This window comes from Carettochelys insculpta, chromosome 8 (genome assembly GCF_033958435.1).
Source record: "Carettochelys insculpta isolate YL-2023 chromosome 8, ASM3395843v1, whole genome shotgun sequence".
Taxonomy (NCBI): domain Eukaryota; kingdom Metazoa; phylum Chordata; order Testudines; family Carettochelyidae; genus Carettochelys; species Carettochelys insculpta.
The window spans coordinates 14,326,983-14,342,255 of NC_134144.1; the positions used below are offsets into that span (position 1 = coordinate 14,326,983).

A 15,273-nucleotide genomic window follows, 5' to 3' on the forward strand; every position below is an offset into this window, starting at 1 on the left:
CCTTTGCATTTTAGTGCTGAGAAAAATGAATCTTTGCAGCATTTTACTTTATAGGTTGATCAAATTCATTTTTCTCCCTCTTCGTAGCTGCTCTTTTCTATCTTCCTCAAAGAATCATCTTGCACCAAGTACTGGATGAGCTCAGAATATAAATTCAGCATGTCATTCAGCTGAAAACTGTGATAGTCCTTCACAGCAATTCAACACACAGGGGAAAAGAGATGAGACAGGGAGTACGGACATATTACTTTTGTTTTCATCTGAAGGCAATGGGAACTGAGCTATCAGCTCACGTAGTCAGAAATGAAACCAAGCAGGAGGAGTACATACCATCAACCAAACAAAATCAACTTTGTTTCAAAATTGTTCATACTAGCTGCTATGCTATGATAATGGGAGCTCTGCAAACCACCTGTGTTTTATGGTGACGTAATCTATGCATAAGTGAAATGCTTTGTCAGTCCAATTTCTATCCTATACACACATAAAACATAGATGAGAATAAGATTTTCCATGCAGCTTTACCCTGACAATTTAACAAACCCACCATAAAACAAAGGGTATTTAATGTTAAATAAAACACTGTGACAAACCGTAACACTGCTTCCACTGGATGAATGCGATTGCCATCATGGCTAGATACCTATGCACTGGCTCTGCTCAAGCTAGCTCTCAAAACAGCAGTGGGGCTCTAATGGGATGGGTGTGGCTTTGTTTGAGGGTGATACAGAGACTGTGACCCTTGGGAGCTCCAGAAGGCACAATACTTCTTGGATCACCCATATTCACCGCACCATACTTGGATAAAAATTAGAAGCAGGCATTTAAATTTCCCTCATCTGCATCAGCAATGGGAGTCCAAGGACTAAAGGCTGCATTAATAGAATTTTCACTGTCAACAATGGCACCCACAATAGAACACCCGTAAGAATAGCCATGCTGGGTTAAACCAAAGGTCTATCTAGCCAAAGGGTCAGCAACTTTTCCAAGGTGAAGTGCCCAAATTTGACCTTTTTACCTGTAGGTATGGTCCGAGTGCTGGTGATACTTTTGAAAGTCACTAGTAGTCCTACTTACAACAGCTTCATTAATAAATAAATTAAGATGCAGAGCTTCACTGTTTATGTAGTGGTCAAAACAGGAGTCAAACAAGGCTGTGTCACTGCCCCATCAGTGTTCTGCATCTTCACCACCATGACCCTTCACCTTGTTGATGGCAAGCTTACAGATGGCACAGAGACTGAATGTTAACAGCAAGACCTCCATGACCTTGACCATGGAGCTCTAATACATGGTTGCTGCTCTTTCTCTCACAGCCCTTCAGACCATCTTAAGTGCCTTCACCAAAGCATTTGAGAATCTTGGCCTCACACCGAATGTCAAAAAGACCAAGGTGCTCCACCAACCCTCACCAATGGGATAATCCCATGTACCTTCTATTGAAGTCAGTGGAGAGCTGCTGTAAAATGTACAGCATTTCCAATACCTTGGAGTCATCTTTCTGCTAAAGTCAACATTGATGCAGAAATCCAGCATCATCTGAGCTGTGCCAGCTCTGCTTTTGCCCAACTGAGACAAAGGGTCTTTGAAAACCAGGACATCTATGTCAAGACAAAGCTCCCTGTATACCATGCGATGGTTATCCAATGCTACTGTATGCATGTGAAACCTGGACAAAATACAAGTGTCATTTGAAGGCAATTAAACAATATCATCAATGCTGCCTCAGGAGAATCCTAAATGTCTCTTGGGAAAATAGGCACGTGAACACTAGAACCCTGGAAGAGTCGAACATGACCAGCATTGAGAAGCCATTATCATTCACCAACAACTTGGTTGGACTGGTCACATGGTTCAAAAGTCTCTGATCAGCGCCTCCCAAAACAGATTGTTTTCCGAATTGACGGAAAGATGGAGTAGCTTTGGAGCCAGAGGAAGTGATATAAGGACGTGCTGAAGGCACACATGAAAAAGTGCAGCATCAGTGTTGACACTTGTGAGAACCTTGCCCAGGACCATCCCCAGTGGAGACTGGTGCTCCATGAGCAGGTGGCACAGTCTGAGAGGTACTGCCACAATGCAGATGAGGAGAGGCAGAGAAGAAGAAAAGAATGGCAAAAACTCCCCCACACATCCATCCAACAGCTACCAACACCAGCCCCTTCTGTAGTAAGACCTGAGGCTCCAGAATTGAGCTGTTCAGCCATCAACGGACTCACAAATAGGAAGGTGACATGAAGACCTCCTACTGGTTTTCGAGGATCTGCCAAGAGGGTTGGTAGTATTAGCTGGTCTTTTGTAATCCACAGGAAGCATGACTTTGAGCAAGCTGTCAGCTGCATAGGGGAGGAGGGCAGGGCTGAGCTCCCACCTTGTGTGTTGATGAAAATTGGCTCTCGTGCCAGGGATTGCTGACCCTTGATCTAGCCCAATAATCCCGTATTCTGACAGCAACCAATGCTGCGCAGCCCAGAGGGAATGAACAGAACAGCTAATCACCAAGTCATCCATCCCCTACTGCCCATTTCCAGAGGGTCTGGCAAGCAGAGGCTAGGGGCACCATCCTTGCTCATCCTGGCTAACAGTCATCGATGGACCTGTCCACCATAAATTAATCTATCTTTTTTAAAAAAATCTTGTTATAATCTTGGCCTTCAGAACATCCGCAAGCCTAGATTCCACAGGTTGAACTGACACTGAATGAAAAAATGCTAACTCCTGCTTATTAATTAATAGGCACTTAACTCTTGTATTATGAAGAGTAAATAACATTCATATTTATTTTCTCCACACCTGTTACAATTTTGTAGCTATCAGATCCTTTCTGAGTCATCTCTTTTTTGAGATGAGAAGTCCCAGTTTTATTAACCTCTCCTCATATGGAGGTTGTTCCATACCCCTAATCATATTTTTTCTCTTTTCTGAACCTTTTCCCAATTCCAATATATCTTTTTTGAGGTGGAGTGACCACATCTGCACACAATATTCAAAATGTGGGTGTGTACAAAAGGTCAGCCCACTGAGAGTCTAAGGGGACAATAAAATTAAAAATAAACAGCCTGGCAGTTAGGTAGATGTAATAATAAGGGAATTAATAGTAGATGATTTCTCCCTGACTGGGCAATTTATTTATCATATTGGTATATCAAGAGCCATACAGCATTCCTATATATCTCATTTGTAGGAGTTAATGGGATAATCAGACCAGAAATCACCCTATGCACATGTGCACACAAACTGAAGCTGTGTATGTACACTAAGGGTAAGCTTCTGCTGGGAAAATGCTTCATGTTAAACATTACATTAACTGACTTGATTTTAACTGTGACTTCAGGTATAATTTTCAAAAATGACTTTGGAGCCTAAGCGCCATTCCCAAAGGAGGCAATTAGATACCATTGGTCGCTTTTGAATACATAATATAGGCACTGTGGAAAATGTTATGTTTAGCCCTGAGTATGGACGAGGATGATTGTATTTGAAAACATGACAACTGTCCACAGTTAATAGTAAGGTTGCCCCACAATCCATTAAACTTATGGTTAACAGAGACCAGCTTGCATATTTAAACAAGACTGTCCTTGTCCACACTATGGTCTATGTCACGTTGAACACTGTGTTAACTAACGTGTTTTCTAACACGCTGGACTTTCCAGCAGACATGCCCAGCGTTCATCTTATTAGGTGTTCAGAATGTCTGAAAATCAGCCTCCAATGGCTAGGCTTTGTGAAAACTAGATGATAGTATGTAATAAGCCACAGAAAATGAAGTGAATGTAGAGTTAAGAGTCCCAGAGTTAGTTATCTACAATATGTAAATTGTAAGGTGGTTCGTGAGAAAAAAATCAGGTGTCTCACCAGATGAATGGCTCCAGTTTCTCTCCCTTGTTTTCTAGATAATCCAAGCAGCTATATCTTCTGCAACAGCTGCAAATATCAAGAAGAATTAACAGTTATATTGTTTCTGCTTATTATTCTGGCTCTCTTTTCATGGGTGATCATTCCTCACGCAAATCTCCAAACCTGATTGCAGCTGCCACCCAGCACCTTATGCACAAACATACACAGGGTCCAACCTTTGACAGATTGAGTCATATCGGCACTCTGCTCATAGCCCACAGCTCTTGCCAATTTGCATATAAATGTACACAAGAAGTCTCTCAAAATCAAATGTACACAACCAGTATTTGCCTATACTTGTAAATCCACTCAGAGATAAATTGAAATTGATTTCCTGAAGTGGCAATGAAAACCTGTACCTCAACAGTTTCATCCTCCCCTGAATGTAGGAGACAACAGTCACAGGTTACGCTTGGAACTTCATTGCCCTCACTTTGGACACCCGTAGTTGTATTGTGATCCAACTAACATTTAAGTCAGACACACACACACTTGTCATGACTTGCTCAGGAACAGCCATTTTATCAGAGAAAGCAACTTGTGCTTCCTGCCCCGTTTGTTAGTCCTTAATGCGCAGGCTTTCTGAATGTAAGGCAACCTTGGAGTCAGTCTTCGACAAATCTATTTGGTTTGGATTGTCTTCAGAGACTTATTTCTCCTTTGATAGGTGAAATACTCTTTATGACAGAATCAAATATGAGAATGTTCCCATATTTCACCTTTTTTATACACAGAGAAACAATACATTTTCCACAGAGGCCCCAGAGAATCCTTAATTACAGGAGTCTCACCTAAACCACAGCTTCTCTTTCAAAGCAGAATGCCAAGTTAACTTCTTCAGTACACAAAGTAACATGGTTCTCTCTGAGTTACCGCCCCTGCAGAGAGTTTTTGCAGATTAGATTGCAAGGGTCCTTTATACTCTAAGCATGGCATGCTGAATCTTAAATCACAATTACATTCAAAATCTATTGGAGGAGTGGAATGATTGAGAGCCTGAGGAAATATGAAGTTGTTAACCTTGTTTCTGTGCTATAAAAAGTTTGTCAGGGAACAAGATTCTGCTTGGTAGGGACTGGCTTCTGTATTGGGGAGCCACACACAGAGCCCTGGCCCACAAGGGGAGTGTGCTCATGGTCTGTTTTTCCATCTTGTGGTTCTGCAAAGCTCTGGAAGGTGGATGGGTGGGTACGGCCACACCTCCTCTCTGCCACTTTGGCACTGAACACTATGTTCTAGGCCTCCTCTCAGGCAGCATGGGTGGGGATGGGAGAATGGAGAAGGATCCTTTTGTCCTCTTCCTCCTTTGAGCTCCTGAAATGAGGCCTGCCACAAACTGGCCTTCCCTGCAGCATACATAACTTCTCTTTGCCATTCTCTGCAGTGGATATAGTGTGCTGGTTATTTTAGTGCTCTTGTCTTACACAGAGGGCAACTGTGCTGAATTACACTCATTGCACGTTGGAGGATCATACTGTATGTCTTTGGTGCACACTCCTTACAGCAAGTGTATAGTACATGCCCCCTCAGACAGGTGTAAATAGCATCACGGACAGTGGGACACTTCTTAGGTGAGACAGACAGGCCTTATTCCCTAAGGAAGTATACCCTCTACATGCCTTAGCAGAGCCTTCCCCATCTACATTGCTGCTGACGTCTTCCCCCACAGGACCAGCCTTTAGCAGCAAGCAAAGGCTCAAGCATGGGGGGAGACCTCCTTATTGCCCAGCGTCTCCCTGTTGCCTTTTGCCTGGTGCAGACTTTAACTGCCACTTGTATGGATGCAGCCTGCTTCTCACTGCATACCTAACACATCACCACCAATAATGTCTGGCGCAGACATAGCCTTAGAGTTACAGCAATGGTTCTGAAGTCATGGCTGGAAGATACTTTATATTCTAAGCCCCAATTCTGATTCTCCCTCCCCTCCAGTGCTAACTCTGGGTGAAGGAAGAGGAGGAGGAGGAGAAAGGCTCCTCTCAGTCTGGTACAGTTTACTCTGTCAGGAGAACTTCTGTGGAAAATTCAGAATAAATCCAAGAAGTCATCAAACAAATTCTGTGATTTAGAAAAATGAATTGAGTCTTTCTATGCACCAGTTGTTCTCACTGGTTTTGTCCTATCAAGGATGGTTTGGGTTAGAACGTGACAAATAACCTCACATGCTTTTTCTCAAGGAGCACTCATGAGTGCACAGGGACACATTTGTGGAGTGATTCAAGTCAGAATTTTGACTCTTCTGCCTTGAGGCTTCTCATGGATGTGGGCTATTTTTAAATTAGAGGAACAGTACAAATAATGTGAAGTCACAAATCTTACCTTCTGGACTCTTGCAGCTTCAAAATGGTGAAAGTGATTTTAAACAAAAAAGCTAGCTGCCATATTTAAAATTTGCACAAGTTTTATGGCTATTACAAAAGTTTTCTCCTTTCATAACAGCACATAGGTAAATTTTGACAAAATGAGATATAGTCTTCTGCAAAATAAATAAATTCACATGGGACTTTTCCCTCTAATTTAACTATCTTCCCTACCATTTTGTGGAGCAGTGAACAGGGGCAGCAGCTAACAGGGAAGGGAGTTTGCCTCTGGGAGTTCGCCGAGGGAGGAGCCCCATGTTTGTTGTCCTTTTCAGGTATGGTGTTCCACCTGTGCCCTGCAAGGCAGCACTATCAGGAAAAGGAGTCTCTGAAGAGAAGAGCCTGAAGAGCAATGGGGGAAGGTGGACCTGGGGTCACTGAGAGCAGCTGAGGGGAGAGGGGCCAGTGCAGCGAGGAGGGCAGACATGGGAGCAGATGGGGATAGTGGGCTCGGGAGGGTCCTATGGTGATGGTAGCTGGGGGGTGGGGGGCAAAAGGTGGGGAGGAGGGTCCCGGGGATATGAGGTCATTGCTCCACAGGGAGCTATGGTGACTCGTGGTGACAGGGAGGTATGAAGTAGTGGGATCCTTAACCACATTCTCCACACCCCACTGCCTTGTGGGTTCTCCTGGGAAGGAGAAAGGCTAAGGGAGTAAATCCTGACAGAAAATCCAGAGTGGAGTCCGAAGGCGGTTCGGTGTCAACTTCTGGCATTGTCCCAGCAACTCCTGCAGCTGAGCTGGTACCAGACGTGGAGGTGATCCTCTCCTTTGGACTATATCAGTAAAACTGAGAGGGGGACACTGGTGTCTGGGCAGCCCAGAGTCTCCATAAGTGCCCAGGCTCACGCCCGGAGAGGTACTCCGGCATCGCTGAACAGCGCTGCGTCAACACGGGAGGCAACAGATACCGGTTATAAGCTCTTGCTCGATTGGCGTAGAGAACGAGCACCAGGGGTTGCCTTCGACGGTGGGAGAGATCCTTGCATCTCACTGGACAGTCACCGCCCGCCTCAAGCTGGGCAGCCCCCAGCCAATAGGGTACTGTCCCACCACAGTTCACCTGCCTCACTGGGTGCGTGAGGCTTAAGATTCCTGAACCTGACAAGTGACTGAAATTTGGGCACCAGGCAAACCAATAAGAAAATCAACAAGAAATGAGAAACCAACAATTTAAGCTTGCTTGCTGGAATGTGCGGACCATGCTGACCGGCTTGACTGAAGATCTTCAGGCCATCAGTGACACCCAAAAGACCGATGTCATCAATGAGGAACTGAAGAGGCTCTGAGTTGATATCGCTGCACTGCAAGAGACGCTGCTCACAGATTCGGGATCTCTAAAGGAAAAGGACTACACCTTTTTCTGGCAGGGTAAAGCCCAAGAAGAACCCAGAGAGCATGGTGTTGGCTTTGCTGTCAGAAACACCCTTCTACAAATGGTGGAATTAGTCATGGGCGGATCAGAAACACTTCTTCGGATCACGCTTCAAACTTGCGCCGGTCCCGTCCACCTGATCAGTGCTTATGCTCCAACCCTGTACGCCACACCAGAAGTAAAAGACAAGTTCTATGACGTGCTTAGTGCTGCTGTAGCACAAATACCTGCTCGTGAACAACTGTACATCTTGGGTGACTTCAATGCAAGAGTTGGAGCTGATTGGGCCTCATGGCCTTCCTGCTTAGGACACTTCGGTGTGGGAAAAATGAATGACAATGGACAGCGTCTCCTTGAACTGTGCACGTATCAATCTGTGCATCACAAACACATTCTTCCAAATGAAGCCACAGCACAGAGTGTCGTGGAGACACCCACGCTCAAAGCACTGGCATCAACTAGATGTGGTCATCACTAGGCGTAATAACCTCAAAAACGTCCTTCTGACATGCAGCTATCATAGCGCTGACTGTGATACAGATCACTTGCTAGTTTGCTCCAAGCTCAAGCTGAGACCCAAGAAGTTGTAGTGCTCTAAACCTGCTGGAAGGCCCTGCATTGACGCCAGAAAGACAGCAAACTCGGAGAAAGCTGAAAAGTTCAAAGAGACCCTCCAGGAAAATCTGCGCAGCAGCCCTGGGGGTGCCGATGTGACATCCAAATGGCAACATCTGAGGGATACAGTTTACAACACGGACTTGGTGGTGTTTGGAAGAAGAGCTTGAAACACGAACGACTGGTTTGAAGCTAACTCCGATGAGATGATTCCAGCCATTGAAAAGAAGCGCGCTGCACTCCTGGAGTACAAACGCTCACCGAGCCAGAGTACCCTGCAAGCACTTAGAGCGGTCAGAAGAACAGTACAGCAGACAGTCAGGCGCTGTGCCAACAACCACTGGCTCCAGCTATGCAGCAGCATCCAGACCTGTGCTGACTTTGGTAATCTCAGAGGAATGTACGAGGGTATAAAGAAGGCATTAGGACACACCCAGAACAAGATGGCACCTCTGAAATCCAAATCTGGTGAAGTCATCGCTGACAAAGCCAAATGGATGGAGCGCTGGGTTGAGCACTACTCTGAGCTGTACTCACGCGAGAACGTTGTGGTTAATGCAGCCCGCGATGCCTTCGAGCTCCTACCAGTAATGGACGAATTGGATCAAGAACTGACTGTGGATGAACTGAAGAGAGCCATCGACAGCATTGCAGCAGGAAAGGCCCCTGGCCAGGATGGTATACCACCAGAGGTAATCAAGTGTGCCACGGACACACTCCTGGAACCCCTACATGAGCTACTGTGCCTGTGCTGGAAAGAGGGTGAGGTTCCACAGGATATGCGTGACGCTAACATTGTAATGTTGTATAAGAACAAAGGAGACAGAAGCGACTGCAACAACTACCATGGAATCTGCCTCCTAAGTGTCACTGGTAAACTGTTCGCTCGCGTCATCCTTGGCAGACTCCAGAAGATTGCTGAGAGGGTGTACCCCGAATTGCAGTGCGGGTTCCATGCAGAGAGGTCTACTGTTGACATGGTCTTCTCTCTAAGGCAGCTGCAGAAGTGCAGGGAGCAGAGGAAGCCACTCTACATAGCCTTCATCGACTTGACCAAGGCCTTTGACTTGGTCAGCAGGGATGGTCTGTTCAAACTGCTCCACAAGATAGGCTGTCCTCCACGGTTACTCAAGATGATCCAGTCATTCCACGAAGACATGAGAGGAACCATCCAATATGACGGCGCATTATTGGATGCTTTCAGAACCAGGAGCGGTGTCAAACAAGGTTGCGTGCTTGCTCCGACATTGTTCGGGATCTTCTTCGCACTCCCCCTGAAGCATGCCTTTGGATCTTCAACAGAGGGCATCTTGCCGCACACAAGATCTGATGGGAAACTGTTTAACCTTGCAAGGCTGAAAGCTAAGTCTAAGGTGTGGGAAGTCCTCATCAGAGACATGCTGTTCGCAGACGATGCTGCTGTAGTGTTTCACACAGAAGACCAGCTTCAAAAACTGCTGGATCGTTTCTCCAAAGCGTGCAAGGACTTTGGGCTTACCATCAGCCTAAAGAAGACAAACGTACTCAGTCAGGATGTTGCTGAATCCCCATCAATCAGCATTGACAACTATACGTTAGAGGTCGTCCACGAGTTCGTGTACCTCGGGTCCACCATCACTGACACCCTGTCGTTGGACACTGAGCGAAATAGGAGGATCCAAAAAGCGGCCACAACTCTGTCCAGACTCAGCAAGAGAGTGTGGAATAACAACAAGCTGTACACTCACACCAAAATGCAAGTCTACAGAGCCTGCATCCTCAGCACCCTCCTTTATGGCAGCGAGACTTGGACCCTGTCTGCCCGCCAGGAAAAGAGGCTGAACGCCTTCCGCTTGTGCTGCCTCAGGCGCATCCTTGGAATATCATGGAAGGACAGAGTGACCAACACCGCTGTCCTCGAGCAAGCTGGAATCCCAACCATGTACACCCTCCTCAGGCAGAGTCAACTCCGCTGGCTTGGCCATGTCCACAGGATGAATGATGGAAGGATTCCAAAAGACATCCTGTATGGTGAGCTAGCCTCTGGCAAAAGACCTCCTGGATGCCCCAGTTGCGCTACAAAGATGTCTGCAAGAGAGACCTCAGAGAGGCAGACATCGAGCTGGACAACTGGGAAGAACTAGCAGACGACCGCAGCAGATGGAGGCAGGGGTTACACAAGGGCCTTCAGAAGGGCGAGATGAGGATCAGACAGCTAGCAGAGGAGAAGCAAGCGCACAGAAAGCACACTAAGGACTTGCCAGACACCGACCACATCTGCAAGAGATGCAGCAAGGACTGTCACTCTCGTGTGGGTCTTCATAGTCACAGTAGACGCTGTAAATGAAGCCCTCAATTGAAACTATAAAGGGCGCGATCCATAGTCTATGCAGACTGAAGGATGCCTGCTATGACCATTTTGTTCTCTTTAAATGTTCAATGGCAGATCATCATAATGACTGGAGGACAAAGAGAGGAAGCCACAAATAAAAGCACAACATTTAAAAGGAAGTTTGATACATTATTATTATCAAAGAAAATGATGTAGCTTTAGTATGAAAATATTTTAGGTATTTAGGTAATTTCTCATCATAAAGAAAGATTAAATAAAGAAATGGCTTCACATTTTCAAACCAAAGAAGACTTTACAGTAGGAATATGCTCTTTTTCCCTAAAGGAAAGAAGGCAGGCTTTAAACATAGTAGCCAAGAGTCACCTTTTGTTGTCAGTCTATTCACTTCACAAGGCAGATTTAATGCTTAGAGAACATACACCCAGCACTCACAAAAAGCACAATGCCTCCTGCTACCTTGAAAATCCACTCAGGTGTTTTCTCCATGTCTTCTGGCCTCCAAAGTGCAGAGGTGACTTTTTTTTTTGAGGGGGGAGGGCACTACATAATCCCCTCATATGCTGTTCCCATCCCCTGTTTTGAATGCATTGGAGAGGGCTAGGAAGGTTATAGACAGTAGCTTGTTGTAAACTTATCTCTCACAGAATCTAAGACAACTGCAACCATCTAGTCTGACCTCAGAATTTCCCCAAAATAATGCTCCAAGGGCAGGAATGTTGAGTCCAATCCTGCTGTCCTTTACCCAAGCTCCCACTGACTATCCGGAAGTTTGGAATGATTTAGGACTTCACTACTGGGCCTCAAACTTATTTAAAACAACTCTGTGTCTACAAAACATGTAAATGCTGCTTTTTCCCCCTCTCATTGTTTAGTTATCATTTCATTCCTTGTTAATCCATTGATTTGGTGTCATTTTTGACTTTCAGGGTATTTAGGACCCAATCCAACTCCTGCTGGACCCAGTGGGACTTGGATGAGACCCTTCACAAGGACAACTGTGAGCCACATGACAATAGAACTTCAGCATTATACGGTTAAGCACTTAATATCTGACTAGCAAACCATTCTTATAACTCCACTTTGACATACTGGAAACATAGGGAGCTCCAAGATACTTTACAGAATGAATTGTAGATTCTGTGGTAGCACAAGACTTCAGAAAATTGATATTAGATAAAACAAATTCTACCTACTTCATAAGTTCCTATTATATATGACTTCAACCACTTGAGATAATTTTTTATGATTGTGATTATGTTCATCTGCTATAAAAGATAGTTTAGCTGTTTTGTTTGTTGCAAAAAAATACAGCGTGGGCTTTTGGCATCCATTGCAGGGGTATTATTAATAATCCTGATGGAGTGGACTAATTCCCCATCTCTCCCAGTTTCTAGGGAAACTGCTTCTACACACAGATATACAATATACTGGAAAATATATCTTAAAAGAAAGCTTATCTTATTACCCAATGCAGTACTTGCGGCAAAAAGAGAAGGCCATTACAGAAGATGTGGCAGATGCATGGCTTTGTTTTGTCTGAATCTGTACAGTAACCCAACCTGGAAATACAAACCTGTTTTTATGTTTGCTTTACTTTATTTGAAAGTTGTGGGACTGACTAAACAAGCAACACCATGGAGCCTGGAAGAGCTAGATAAGGTGATCCATGAGAACCCATATTAGCCACCTGGTGCTCAATGTGTGCCGCCAATTCTTACTAACTTCAGTGGGACCTGAGGATGCACAGCACTTTTCAGATTCAGGCCCTAATTCTTTTAATCCATAGGTCTAGTTTTAAATACCAATATGTAAAGTGTGGCCAGATAAATGTCCAGAGAAGAGCCATGATTCACAGTTAAAATGGATTTCTATGGCCTATGTTTCAACATGTGCAAGTCCACCATGTAATCTGTCCCTGGCCTCCAAACAGAAGAGCAGGAGATTCTGAAGTAAGTTGTATTTCAGATATTCCCCAAGTAAGTGGAACCAGTTGTGCCCCCACGCTGTTGATGGGAAACAGCTGCCTGAAGTTACAGGCTGACCTTTTTTAGCTGCCCAAACAAACTACAGATTTCCTCAATAATTATCCCAATAGGCTTTTTTGTTTATTCCTTTTGAAATCATTCCACTGTACCTTGAATCAATATGGCAGACACATCTGGAAGATCCTTTGATGCCAGGATATGACTTTATAAACTATGATTTTTCCTTTTTTGTTCTTAAAGAAAAAATGAATTACTAATCAAAACAAATACTAAACAGAAAAAGTATGTCCGAATGTGTAAACTGTTTTAACTAAGCATGAGCTGGAACTTTAGGAGACATTGGGAAATGTATATCACACATACAATATACAACATGTGACGCACAAGATACTAACACCCAGGCCCATTGCTGTCACTCTTGACAGCATCCTGAGCCCTTTAAATTGCTGTTAAAGTACAGTGCAGCACGATGTTTTGGGGGGGTCTCTAAGGTCTGGGTCGAGGAGTGATATGCTCCGGGTGGCACTGGGGCTGGCTGCCCCTTCCACCCAAGGCCATGCCCCTTCTAGAAGCAATTGGAACCCCCAGCCTTGCCAAGGGGCCCAGCAAATCTGTAGGCCCCTATGCTAACACCTTATACACTGATTATGTGGTGCAATTTGGCAGGCTGAATTACAGCAGCTAAATGTAATGGGAAAATGTATTTATTGTTAAAAAACCCTGGAAGGTACAAAAATTATTATAGATGTAGGAAGTACTGGATAGCTGAGGGGTCTGGTAATTCAATTCACAACTTTGCCTTTCCTGATCTCCATTTTAAATTCAGGGCAAGTCTGTAGGGATAAAAAGTCTTGCTATTCAATCTTCTCGACACAGTTCCCAACAGACAAGCAGGCACATTCCCCAGCACAGCCAATATTGTTTTTGCAGGGTTATAATAAAGGCCAAATACTGTATTAACACAAAAGTCACCCTAAGCAGCAGCAGTCCTTCCAAGTCACGCTCAAACGCACAGCCAGGGTGATTTGCGGGATTTGTACTGCCACTGCCTTTGCTGTACTTCCTCTGTTGAGGAGGCTTTTCAGGCTGGTCAGAAGACAAAATGCCTGTCATTACTGCATACAGATTCTAAGAATGGGCCTGTAATGGAACTGTGCAGTGTTTGTACAAACAACTACAGAATTCAATTTACAAATGTAACAATAGCATTAGACTGATATTTGTCATACACAAGAAGAGCAAAATTACCAGTGTGACCATCAGTGGACTCATTACCAGGTCCACCAATGGGCTGGGCAAAGAGGTCAGTTGCCTCTGGGCCTGGCATTTCAAAGGCAGCAGTGGCAGGTGGAGCTGCAGGCCCCTTTGAAGTACCCTGGTAGCACTACACTGGCTGTGAGGAGGGGAAGGGTGCTGGTCATTCCCATGTGGTCAGTATTTCACATCACAAAAGGAGTCCCATTGTGAACCCCAAAATAGAAGTCTTTATGAAATAATAATCTGTGAATCAAAGCAACAATTTCGTGGGAATTATGCACAAGTGAAAAAAAAAAAGATGGGAGTGAACTTTAATTTTGAAATTTACCATTTCTTCTGAGGTTCTTCAAGCTTTATTATTTTTTCTTTTTTGCCTGGCAGTAACTAGAATCACTGGCCTCATTCTTTCACAGCGGGCATTGGTTGGTCAAAGTATTTGTAAGGAAAGAAAACAGCATTAAAAAATTATGTCTTTTTTTCAAATAGTGAGTTTGGATAAAATGGAGCTAAATTCCAATCTCATCTACTTTCGTGTAAACATGGAGTTATTTAAATGAAATCACACTTACGCTAGTCTAAAGGAGATCAGAATTTGGCCCAGTGTCTGCAGACCAGTACTGTTCACACTGGTAATTTATTCAGGATTTAGGTATTTATTTACTTTTCTAGGAAACCATATAATTGTACAGCTGTGTTACAGCAACTGACATATGACTTGGCACTTCTGCTATGAATGTCTTTGATCCAGCAATGTGCACTCACTCACAATGACATATTCTGCATATTTTATGGTGTGCTGAAAAAACTTATGTTACAGTTAACAAGGGAAAGCTGAATGGAAAATACTACACGATGCAACGTGGCTAAGTTGCGCCACCAGTGCAACCTCACCTTTGGGAATTTCCTGATCTCTGCTCATTTAACCCTGCAAGCTCAATGCTGCATTTCTATTACAGATTTTAATATAATTTCCTAGTGGTTCTGTTTGTTTGTTTGCTTTTAAGAAAAAAGGGGAACAGGATTAACAAAATAAATCTGGCTTTAGTCAGCTTGCAGTCCTTACAAGTCTCCAGGCTTCTAAAAATAACTCTGCAAGACTGGTTAACCAATGTGTGACTTATGGCTTAGATTCTGCACTTCATATGAGCTGCACTGATTTCAATCAGTGGTATTAAGCAATCTGCATGATCTTCCGAGGTGAGTTTTCCCTTTACTAGGAAAAAGTATGCTTTTAGTATGTTCACAAACCCATTTGAAAATTCTGGCTGAAATATTATGTGAACTTCACATCCTTCTTGACCAGCTGACACGTTAAAACTAAAATTTCCTTGTCTACACTAGAAATTTAACGTGTGTTCACCAACATTAAAAATGGGCCTTTTCCCCTCATTTTTGAATGGCCAGTGAAGCCAGTCAACTAGAGGGGTAGTCCCTGTCATAAAGTAAAGC

At 44.2% G+C, this 15,273-nt stretch overlaps 1 protein-coding gene across 2 annotated transcripts in view; it reads right to left on the bottom strand.

Moving 5' to 3' along the window:
* The window catches only part of SPATS2L (spermatogenesis associated serine rich 2 like), a 114,506-nt gene that overhangs the window by 75,778 nt on the left and 23,455 nt on the right, over positions 1-15,273 (bottom strand). Inside the window, exon 2 of one of the 2 annotated variants that reach the window (XM_075001808.1) lies at positions 3,859-3,927. The exons of the other annotated variant lie outside the window; for it this stretch is intronic. The gene's annotated coding sequence lies outside the window, so the exon portion shown is untranslated. The remainder of the gene's footprint in view (positions 1-3,858; positions 3,928-15,273) is intronic. 2 annotated transcript variants of the gene reach the window in all.